The sequence below is a fragment of the Lemur catta genome, chromosome 19 (genome assembly GCF_020740605.2).
Source record: "Lemur catta isolate mLemCat1 chromosome 19, mLemCat1.pri, whole genome shotgun sequence".
Classification (NCBI taxonomy): domain Eukaryota; kingdom Metazoa; phylum Chordata; class Mammalia; order Primates; family Lemuridae; genus Lemur; species Lemur catta.
In genome coordinates, this window is record NC_059146.1 from 32,409,355 (window position 1) to 32,421,026 (window position 11,672).

Below are 11,672 nucleotides of genomic sequence, written 5' to 3' on the forward strand. Positions count from 1 at the left end.
ATATTTTAAATGTGCATATATAATATATAATTTATATATTAATATAAAGATAATGAAAATGTTTGAGAGATTTCCCCTCATTTTGCTTTTGAAGTCATCTGGCCCTGAAGAACCTGTTGCAGCTACGATTGGCTGTGATTTCTCAGTATCCTAGGGATTCTTGCAAAATGAGAAAAACCAAACCTACAGATAGTTTCTGAATGTCACAGTTTTCAAAAACACCAAATTAAAACAGAAAGTCAAAGCCATAGGGTGTTATATAGTCATTGATTCCAACTTTTATTGATTGTTTTTCTTTTTTCTTTTTAATTATCATGGGTAGCCGGGCACGGTGGCTCATGCCTGTAATCCTAGAACTCTGGGAGGCCGAGGCGGGTGGATCGCTCGAGGTCAGGAGTTCAAGACCAGCCTGAACAAGAGCGGAGACCTAGTCTCTACTAAAAATAGAAAGAAATTATCTGGCCAACTAAAATATATATATAGAAAAAAAAATTAGCCGGGCATGGTGGCACATGCCTGTAGTCCCAGCTACTCGGGAGGCTGAGGCAGTAGGATCGTTTAAGCCCAGGAGTTTGAGGTTCCTGTGAGCTAGGCTAACGCCACGGCACTCTAGCCCAGGCAACAAAGCGAGACTCTGTCTCAAAAAAAAAAAAGAATGGAAATTAATTATCATGGGTACATAAGAGTTGTATATCTTTATAGGATACATGTGATGTTTTGATACAGGCATGATGTGAATTAATCACATCGGGGTAACTGGGGTATCCATCACTTTTATTGATTTTGTTTCAGGAATATTATTGTCCTTGACTTCAGGCTGTGAATGTTTCTGCAGGCTCCTGGCAGATGCATAGACCCTACGTGGGCCACACTGGGGCGTGGGAGCTGGGGACACCCAAGGTGAGGGGTGCAGTTGGGCGGGGTCCGCCTTCCCAGGCAGAGCCTGAGCGGCCAGGCTGATGGGCCGGAGAGGCGTGGTCACAGCGATATACGCCACAGCCCCACTTCCTGGGCAAGATAGGAACAGAGAGGCCGGTGGACAGGTGGATGTGGCTTCCTGGGGCTTTGTGGAGCTGCTTCCTGTGGTCTCAGGATGCAGCACCTGTGAGAGGAGAGCAGGAGCTGGCAGGTGGCCCTGCCCTGCCACCTTGGGGTGGTGTGGCTGTGGGCATGTCACTGTCTGCCTTGCTTCCAGGAACCACGTGAGGGCCACACGGGGTGGCAGGGGATCTACAGGCCCCCTTGACATCTGCCCCCTGTGCTGCTCTGATGTCATCACCCCCCCAGAGAAGCTAGAAATGTAGATTTTTAGGATAAAATCTCCTGATTTTTAAATGTTGTTAACTGACTTTTGGTTTTCTTAACACTTTATAGACCAAATAACTTGGGAGGTTCACTTGAGGCCAGGAGTTCAAGAAAAGCCTGGGCAACATAGGGAGTCCCTGCTCTCAAAAAAAAAAAAAAAAAATTAACCAGGCTCGGTGGCTGTAGTCCCAGATGCTCAGGAGGCTGAGGTGGGAGGATCCCTTGAGGCCAGGAGTTTGAGGCTGCAGTGAGGTCCGACTGTGCCACTGCACTCCAGCCTGGGCAATATGGTGAAAGAAAGCAAATGAGACAAAATATTGTCTCAGAATTGGTGAATCTACGTGAAAGACATTTGGGTTCATTGTACTGGTTATGTCACTTTTCTATAGCTCAAAAAGTTCAAAATAAAAGTTGGAAAAAGATCGATAAAAATGAAAAATTAAAGTTAATGCAAAATAATATAGCATGAGATAAAAACATCACTGAAAGAATGGAGGGAAAAGTAAATTTAGACTCGAGTAACCTAAAAGTTAAACAGAATCTAACTGAATTTAAGAGATTATATACTTATGCATATTACTATATATTTTATATCAAATATTTTTTATGTGTATATATTTCCCCCTTTTAGATGAAAGCCTGTGCTCGTTCTGGCCCTCCCACGATGTCTTCCTTTTCCTTTGTCCAGGGTTGGTTTGAATTCCGTGACCCCTTGGTGCCCAGCTCTGTCCCTTCATAGCTGCGGTGAATTAACCGCTCTGGCTGCCCAGCCTCTGCATGGTGGGGGCCCAAGGCTCTGAGGCTGGCCCTGGGCTGGCACACTCCCACCTGGCTGCAGAGGCAGCACGATGAGTCTGCAGTTCTAAGAGCCTGGCGGGCACCCTCGGCCACGGGCAGGCACTGACCCAGCAGCCTGCTGGCAGCCGGGGCCCCTCTCAGCATCCCCCACCTCCCCCTGCACCCAGCGAGCGCCAGCGCCACAGCCCTGTACGCCTGAGTCATTCACGACAATTGCTGACTGTCTCTGCTTTCAGCCAACCGTGCTGCGGGCGGCGGGGCTCACTGCATGCCAGGCAGGTTTTGTTCCTCCTGTTGAGGAAACCGCGCACGGCCACGGCACGTGGGCTCAGTCGCTTCGCGGCAAGTCGCTGGATTAATTAAAGGGCAGAGTCTAGATCCCAACCCAGGTCTGGCTCCACAGCCCGAGTGAATGCGGGGGGTGTGGGTGCCGAAGGACAGCAGCGGATTTGGAGAGGGGACAGGAGTCCAGAGGATCTCTCCAAAACCAACCGCATCTCCCCTCCACTGTCCCCAGCCTGGCCCGGCCTCCATCCCCTCCCACCTGGACACCCCAGCAGCCTCGTCCCTGGTCGCCTGCTCTGTCCCTGCCCCCACGGTCCGCTCCCCCACGGCCAGAGGGAGCCTGGGAACCCCTGAGTCGGGTCAGGGTCCTCCTGGTGCCGAGCCCTGCGCGGCTGCACCTGGCTCCAGGTAACAGCAAAGTCCTCAGTTCAACCCATGACCTCTTCCTGGTCCCCGTCACCTCTCTGACCTCATCATCTCCTCCCGCTCAAACCCTCGCTCACTCGCTCACTCAGCACCTGCCACACGGGCCTCCCCCTGTCCCCCAACACGCCAGGCCCCGCCCCAGCCCCTGTGGGACTTACTCTTCCCCTAGACCTGCGTGTGGGTCCCTCTCTCATCTTTCTTCAGGGCTTTGCTCACACCTCACCTCCCCAACGGGCCTTTCCTTGGCCACTCAGTTTGAAACCACGTCTTACACCTGGAAGCCACCCCCCCATTCTGTTCTCTGTGTTTTCTGTAGCACCAACATGTGTTGCCCCAACATTCTGTAGAATATGCACTCACTGCTTAAGTCCACTGTCTCTCTCCCCTCTGAAACCTCAGCTCCGTGAGGGAGGGGCCTGAACACAGGGTCTGACACACAGTAGGTGCTCAGAAAATATTTATTGAGTGAACGAAAACCATTCTTGCGAGTTACTGTATATTCTAGGCCCTACGCAGATGAATCAGGCACCCCACTCTGCTTAAGTTGGTCACAGCTTTGGGGGCACACAGTAGGTCCGTAGGTGGAGAGGGAAGGAACTCAGAGCCAGACAGCCTGGGTCCAAATTCCAGATCTACCACTTTCTTTACTGTGTGACCTCAGGCAAACAAGTCTCCCTTCCTGGGCCTCAGTTTCCCCATCTGTACAACTGGGCTAATAATAGCACTCGCTCTGCAGGGCTGCCCTTTGGATTCAATGAGGTTCTTGTACAAGATGCTGACAGTGTGACTAACTCTGAAAGCTGGTTCCCTTCCTGGAAGGGGATGGAGTGGGAGGGGTGTGGCTGTGTGTTTTCCAACAGCCAACAATGGGACTCTTGTGAGCTCGGGCCCTCAGGCGTGGAAAACACATCCACCCCTGTGGGTTCTAGACAAAAGTCTCAGGTCTCAGAGCGGAGTTTTACCAGGGCCTTTACATTCTTTGAACATGGTTGCGACAAGAAATATTGGTTTGGGGATTGCAAGGACACTGGGGTGGACTCCCATTTTACCATCTCTCCCTGCAAGGAGCAGCCATGAGAGGTTGGGGAAGGAGGATCTCTCCCACCTACAGCTCCTCAGGGTAGAATTGGATAGGCTTACGGCAATCCCTGGGCCACAACGATTGGTTCAGTGGGGTCCAATCAAAGTCAAACATAGGAATTTTTCTGAGTACTTGGGGTAAGAAAAGATTTGGGTTTTGGGCCCAGGGGGAATACACATTTGAGGCCCAGAAACTCTGCAGTTATTTTGCTACCACAAGAAAAACCAGCCTAAGGACAAAGCTAATGCTATAGAGGACCACAAACCAAGAAAAATGGTGAGAAATTGAGTTAGCACCCTGATCAAACCATGCCTGATCTCCCTTTGAGATTTTCAGTTATGTAATGTAAAATTTTGACTTGTTTGAGTTCATTTGAATGAGGCTTTCTGTTAATTGTAACCAAAACAACCAAACTGGTATATAGAGAAATTCTGTGGACCCAGACTCACTGCACTTTCACTAGGATATATCACATGATTTTGACTTAGTTTGAGCCAAAGTATTTCTTTCAGCTTAAATCGGTTCAAGAGTCTCTAGAGGCCAATAAGTGCTCATGTCTGCCAGGTCAGGGCTCTCTCTGCAGACAAACAGAGGTCCCATTAACCTGGACAGACATCTTTGAAACTAACAGAGTGGGGCTGCTGGACCTGTTCTTCCTCCCAAATTCCACCTTGAAAAAGCACAATAAGCTGGCAGAGCTAAAGGGCTTGGCAAAAACAGCAGCGCAAGTGCCTGGGAATTCAACAGTCTTCCCGTCAAAGGTGGAGATGTGTGAGTGCCTTGTTGCCTGCCAGGTGCCAGGGGACAGTGGGTGGGTAAAGATGCCCCGAGGATCCCACATCTCTGCCCAGGCCCACAGGAGGAGGGGAGTGGTGCACGGCATGGGTGGAGGCCTCTCAGCGGCAGAACTGCTCACAATACTCCCCGGCCAGGTGGTACCTGGCCCCTGTGAAGCAGCCACACTGGGCTGGGGGCACACAGTCAGCGCCACTGAGCACAAAGCCCGAGTCACACTGGCAGCCCTCCTGGCACGGTGTTGGGCAGGGCAGGCTCCGTGCGGGAGCTGGGACAGGAGGAGCTGCAGAGCTCGTAGTGGCTGTGGGGATGACAGGCCAGCTCTGGAGGAACACAACTCATTCACCACAAGGACATCAGCTCACTGCCCCAAGCTCACATTCTGTCCCCTGCTATCCCCGAAGCGCCCAGCACACGGCAGGCCTCAATGAATATTTGTTGAAAGAACTCATGACTGTATTGAAGCTCTTCTCTGTAGCATTTACTTGTTCAACTTTGTCTGAGCACCTACTACATGCCAGGGACATTCCAGGGATGGGGACATGGGAGTGACTAAGACAGAAGTCCCTGACCTCATGGAGCAGATGTTCTGGAGTAGAGGTTGACAAGCCACACCCCCGGGGCCAAATCTGGCCCGCCACCTGTTTTTGTACAGCCTGTGATCTAAGAATAGTTTTTACACGTTTAAGTGGTTAGAAAAAAATCAAAAGAAGATTACTTTGTGAGGTGTGAAAATTATGTAAAACTCAACTTTCAGCGTCCGTATATAACGTTTCCATGTAGCCCCCCTCGTTTGTTTATGTGCTGTCTGTGGCTGCTTTTGTGTTGTAACAGAAGAGCTGAGCAGTTGCATCAGAGCGTGGCCCAGAAAACCTAAAATATTGATTACCTGGTCCCTTACAGTAAAAATGTGCTGACTCTATTCTAGAGGGGGAAATGGACGGTGAACTAGTCATAAATAAAAGATAACTTCAGGTTGGGAAACTGGGTCATGTAACAGTGGCCGGGCCCTGGGGGCTGCTTGGAGGACCGTGGACGGGGAGGACTCTCTACAGAGGTGACATCGAAGCTGAGTCCTGCACGCTGGAAGGAGCCAGTCACGTGCTGTCTGGGGAAGAGCATTGCAGGCAGGGGAACAGCAAATGCAAAGGCTCTGAGGAAGGAATGAGAGTGGCGGAGCCTCCGTGTGGAGTGAGCTCAGGAGAGGGTGTGTAGGGGCAGTGGGGTGGGCAGGGAGACGCAGCCCCCGACGATCCCTTAGGAGGAGGCCTGAGGGTCAAAGTTCATCCCAGGGACAATAGGGACCCTGGGATGGTTGTAATCAGGAGTCTGAGGAGATCTGACTTATCCTTATGCCAGGTGCTGGTGACACAGTGGTGACCAAGACAGATCCCACTACCGTCTTGGGGGGCTTCACGGATCAGGGGAGAGACACAGTGGAGGAGAGACTGCGGAGGAGGCGTGTGTGTGTGGGCGCGTGTGCGTCTGTCTGACTCTAACCTGCCATTCAGGCCTCAGCTCATATGTCCCTTTCTCAGGGAAACTTGCCTCGACTTCCCAGGCTGGGCCAACACCCCCTCTGGGCTCCCACACACCCCTGAGCTTCCTCCACGGCCCCAACCACCCTGTGTTGTCACTGTCTGAGGACAGCTCAGCCCACCCCAGCAGAGTAGAGTTAGGGCCTTTCTCAGTCACTGCCATGTCCCCAGCATCACCCAGTGCAAGGTCAGGCCCAGAGGGACCCCTCCCCGCCACCTCCTAGCTCTGGGGCCTGGAGCCTCACCCTTCACGTCTGTGCCTCCGTTTCTGCTCCTCATCTGTGAAATCGTCCTGTTCGCGCTGAAGGGGAGAAGAGATGGCTCAGGCCTCACTCCAGCTGCCTGAGCATTGGGGAGGATTTGAGCTCGGCGGAACCCCAGGCCCTCCCCAGGACAGGCTGGTCTGGGACAAGGTCTGCCAGCAACAGGGCCCGAGGATGCAGAGCCCTGTGGCTTTGATCTGGGGGCAGAATGATGCTACTGTGGTATCTTTTCCTAACGCAAAGGATCCAAATGCAGTCACTCTATTGCCAGAAACCATTAATCTGTTTGATTCGCACAACAACCCCACAAGCTAGGTACTACTACCATCATTCTTTTGTTGTTGTTAAAGGGAAAACTGCGGCACAGAGAGGTTAAGTGATTTCTCTGAGAGCACACAGCTGAAAAGTGATAGTACTGGGATTCCAACCAAGGCAGTTTGACTTTGGGATCTGCATTCTCAACCTCGATGCTATACAAGTAAGAAGGGATTCCCTGCTTTAGAAAAGGAACTAGGATAGAAAAGAATGGAATGGGAAGTGCTTGCGAGCACGTTCCTGTTTGGTGACCCTTTGTATTACGTGGATGCGTATATTGGTGCGGTAGGTGAAATCACAGCCCCCCAAAGATATCCATGGCCTAATCGCTGGACCCTATGACTATGTTATGTCACATGGCAAAAGGACTTTGCAGAAGAGATTAAGCTTACCTGGATGGGCCCGATGTCACCATGTGGACTCTTAAAAGTGGAGGGAAGCAGAAATCTCCTGGCAGAGAGAGGCAGGAGAGTTCAGAGCATGAGAGGGACTTGACCCACTGCTGGTCCTCTGAAGATGAAGGAAGGGGCCACAAGCCAAGGAATGTGGGCGGCCTCTAGACGCCAACAATGGTTGTCCTCAGTTCACAGTCAGCAAAGAAACAGGGACCCCAGTCCTATAATCGCCAGGAACCAAGTTCTGCCAACAATCTGAATAACCGAGGAAATGATTCTCCCCTAGACCCTCCAGAAAGTAATGCGTCCCTGCCAACACTTTGATTTTACTCTGACAAGAACCGCATCGGAACTGGGACTTGTGTTATTTTAAGCTGCTGAGTTTGCAGCAATTTGTTACGGCAGCAATAGAAAACTATACGATTGGATCCCCAAACTATGTTTCATATTGTGAGTCTCCATCAAAAATGTTTGAAAGACTGCTTAATACTCTTGACAAAGATCGCTTGGCAGCAGGACAAGGACAAGAGAGAGTGGACATTTGTCCCTTGGGCACTAGCCAGTACCCATTGCCCATAGCTAGCCTCATCCCCGCCTCGGCCTGGGCCATCTCCCCAGGACAGGGCCCGGGGTCGGGCAAAGCCCATTGGAGAATCATACCGTGGTCAGGGTGACCCCGTCCAGACTGGGGCCAGTCTAGTGGGGAGCGTGAACCAGGGTTTGAGTGCCTGACTGGGCCAGGCCAGAAGTAGCAGCTCTGAGATCATTAATTATGCAGGCCAACAAAATGAGCTGATGCGGTTTTCTGTACCCGGCAAGCAGGGGAGTGCCGGCTGGCACAGAGAGGAAGGCAGCGCGTGGGGTGAGAATCGGCACAGGTGCCACTCACCGCAGCCCGCCAGGGCTCTCCAGGGTGGCACGAGGGGCCATGCTGGGCATAGCTCCCCCGCACCTCACACAAGACCTGCCGCCAGCCTCCTGTGGCACAGAGGTCATGGACACAGTTCTCCACGTGGACTGGGGCCTCCGCTGGCTCATCACAGGCCTGGAGGGGCCCATCGCCGGCACCCAGCAGGCCATGGAAGGCCGGCAACTGGTGCCGCACCCCCTGTCGTGTGGGCACAGGGAGGCAGGGCCCCTGATGGAGCAGCTGGCGGGGAGCCCAGGCTGGGGACATGAGCTCAGTGAGTTTCCCCCAGCCGCACCTGCATCCGTCTCAGACCCCCAGGGTGAGGCTGTGTCCCCTCAGCCCCCAAGTGTAAGGTCAAGTCCCCCAAAGGACTGTAGAGTGGGGCCCTCCCTGCTTGCTGTCAGAGCCCTGTCCCCTCCGGGTTCAGGCTCATGTCAGCCTCACCTCTGATCTCCTCATTCCAAGTCACTTGATTCTTCAGGACAGAGGGGAGGGGTGTCAACTGAAGGCTGGGCCCACCCCCTTCCGGAGCCCCCATCCCCACTCACCTACCAGCAGTAGCCAGCGCATCCCCTTGGTGGCCCCATGCACTGGGCGACCGGGCTGGCTTATCTCAGGGCTGAGGTGGGAGCCCGGGACGGGGCCAGGGTGGGGACTGGGCAGGCCTGAGCTCAGCTCCACCCGCCCGTTGTTCAGGCATCCGCCAGCCATCCCGTCTGGGGCTGGGCCAGGCCAGGGCAGGCAGGTGGGGCAAGGAGGGAGAGAGGAGACAGAGGTCTTCCAGGGCTTTTCCAGTGGGCGGGGTTGCCACAGGCACCCTGGGCCCCAGAGGAGCTCCTCACCCCATGAATCAAGCCACCCACAGGTGGAGAAGTTCAGGCTCTGCTTGGGGGGGGGGGTCTGCTCCTGCAGAGCTGGTGAGGAAGAGACCCTCCTCCCACCGGCCGCCCTCTCCCCACAGGTTAAAGACCAACTCACAGCATCCGGGAGGCTGAGTGAGCCGTGCAAAGGGGGCCAAGGTGTGCAGCTGGGGGGATTTGCGGGACACAGCCCAGCCCAGGGGCCCAGGGCCCAGCATCCGCAGAGAGTGGCGGGGCTACTGCAGACAAACGCAGAGTCGGTGCTTGGGAGTGTTACTGGGGGACACGGTGGCAGGAGGGGAGATCGCCTGGGGACGCGCATGGGTGGAGGTGGGTGAGGAACAAACAGGCAAGGGGGTGCAGCCCTGTGTACCTGCAGAGATCCACGGGCGCTGTCCTGACAGAGGAGGTTCGGAGCTAGGCGGTGGGGGCTCCATCTTCAAAGCGGGTGTCCCGAACACATGCTCTGACGCCCCAAACCCAAGCCAGCCCTTCACAGGGTCAAACCAGGTGGGACAGAGGGGTGCCTGGGCCAGACCCTGATTTGCAGGCTCCTTCCTGCCCCCCCATGGCTGAGCAGGGCCCCTCCCACCCCAAGGATCTTTGAGTTAAGGCCTCTTCATCCCAGGGAGGCAGTGCCCATGCCTGGCCAGCAGAGAGGGGCTGGGAGTGGGGGCTCAGCACCTTCCCCCCACACGTGCTAGTCACAGGTCCCAGTCCCAGCTTTGCCCCTGAGATGTGGCGCCTGACAGATTCCACAGCCCCCTGTGGGATATCAGACCCACAGCCCCTTCCTCCCGGCTTGCTGGAGGCTTAAATGAGTGTCTCCCAAAGCGTGGCACGTGGGCCACCGGCGAGGAGATTTCAGGCGAGTACAGGAGGGCAATGAAAAAGCATTTATTATTATTCTACTGGTATTTGTTTATTTAATATTTTTTATTTATATTGAAAAACATATATATCTACCACTATCACGTGAAACCCACAGTTTCATGAATATTATTGGTAAAGTCAAGGCTAAGTTGAAATAAAAAGAGAAAGGCAAAAAGAAAGAGAAGGGAAAAGAGATGATTTAAATAAAACAACACAGGCCGGGCGCGGTGGCTCACGCCTGTAATCCTAGCACTCTGGGAGGCCGAGGCGGGTGGAACGTTTGAGCTCAGGAGTTCGAGACCAGCCTGAGCAAGAGCGAGACCCCGTCTCTACTAAAAATAGAAAGAAATTATGTGGACAACTAAAAATATATAGAAAAAATTAGCCAGGCATGGTGGTGCATGCCTATAGTCCCAGCTACTCGGGAGGCTGAGGCAGGAGGATCACTTGAGCCCAGGAGTTTGAGGTTGCTGTGAGCTAGGCTGACGCCACAGCACTCTAGCCCGGGCAACAGAGCGAGACTCTGTCTCAAAAAATAAATAAATAAATAAAACACAAATGGTACCAGCAGTATTTGTTCATGGTCTGTTTTCCCCTAAGCTCCATAAGGGCAGGGATTCTGGTCTGTTTTGTTCCCTGCTCTGTCCCAGGACCTAGAATGGTGCCTGACACATAATAGGTGCTTAATAAATATTAGTTGAATGAATGAATGAGTAGCAAAAATTAAGACAGCCACCTTCAAATGTCTGAATTTAGGGGAATACCAAAGTGACATACGCAAAGCTCTCAGTACAGTGCCCGGCACATAGGAAGTGTTCAAAAAATACTCGTGGATGTATTTATTAATACCAAAAATATTATTCAGAAGTGCAACAAACAGGCACTGTGGCTGAATGCTGACTGGCTGTTTTTAAATCAGGATTTGCCCAAAGCTGAATATCACCACCTTAGAAGGAACTCTTTGAAATGTAAAAACAAATCTGAAAGTGTATTAAAAAGTCATTACTGTCACGATTTTATTAGCCACAATTTGAGCAGGCAGATCTTTCAGGTTGAACACTTTAGTGAGGGATCATTTCTCTGCTTTGTCAGCTGCCAACTTGCTCCTACAGTCGATAAGCTCCATGTCAGTTTTTAGACATGGCCCTTAATTTTTTTGACCTGCCTCCCACCAAGGGGTGGGGTCTGTCTCCTCCCCTAGAGTCCGGGCAGGTTTGTGACTGCTTCAGCCAACCAAGCAGAGCAGAAATGAGGCTGGGATGTAAAAGGCGATGTCCACTGGAATGCTCACTCTGGAGCCCTGGGCCACCACATGAGAAGTCCAGATGTCCTGAGGCGGCCATGCTGGGAGGAAGCCCAAGTCAGCTGGACAAGGAGTCAGGAGTTCCACCCGAGCCCAGCTTTTGAGCCATCTCAGCTCAGACACCAGACTTGTGGGTAAGAAATGTCCTCATTCCAGTCCCTGTTCGCCAACAGTATTTTCTAGCTCAGGACCTGGACATCAAGGAGCAGAGACAAGCTGTCCCTGCTGTTCCAGGTGCAACTTTCTGAGCAACAGAATCCACGAGCTTAATAGCATGGTTGTCACTTTACCCCATGATGTTTGGGGTGGTTTGTTACACAGCAATAGAGCCCGAACAGCTGCTCACTTATTAACTGCAGTATTGAAATAGTATTACTTTTTATGCAGAAACTAAAATCCATCTCCCTACTTATCCCACTCTCTGAAATTATGATTTCTGAATGTGAAACGAGCAGCCTTCACAGTCACTGTTAATCATGGCAGTGATTGTATGTATGGAATAACTATTGTGGAACAGTAACTGCA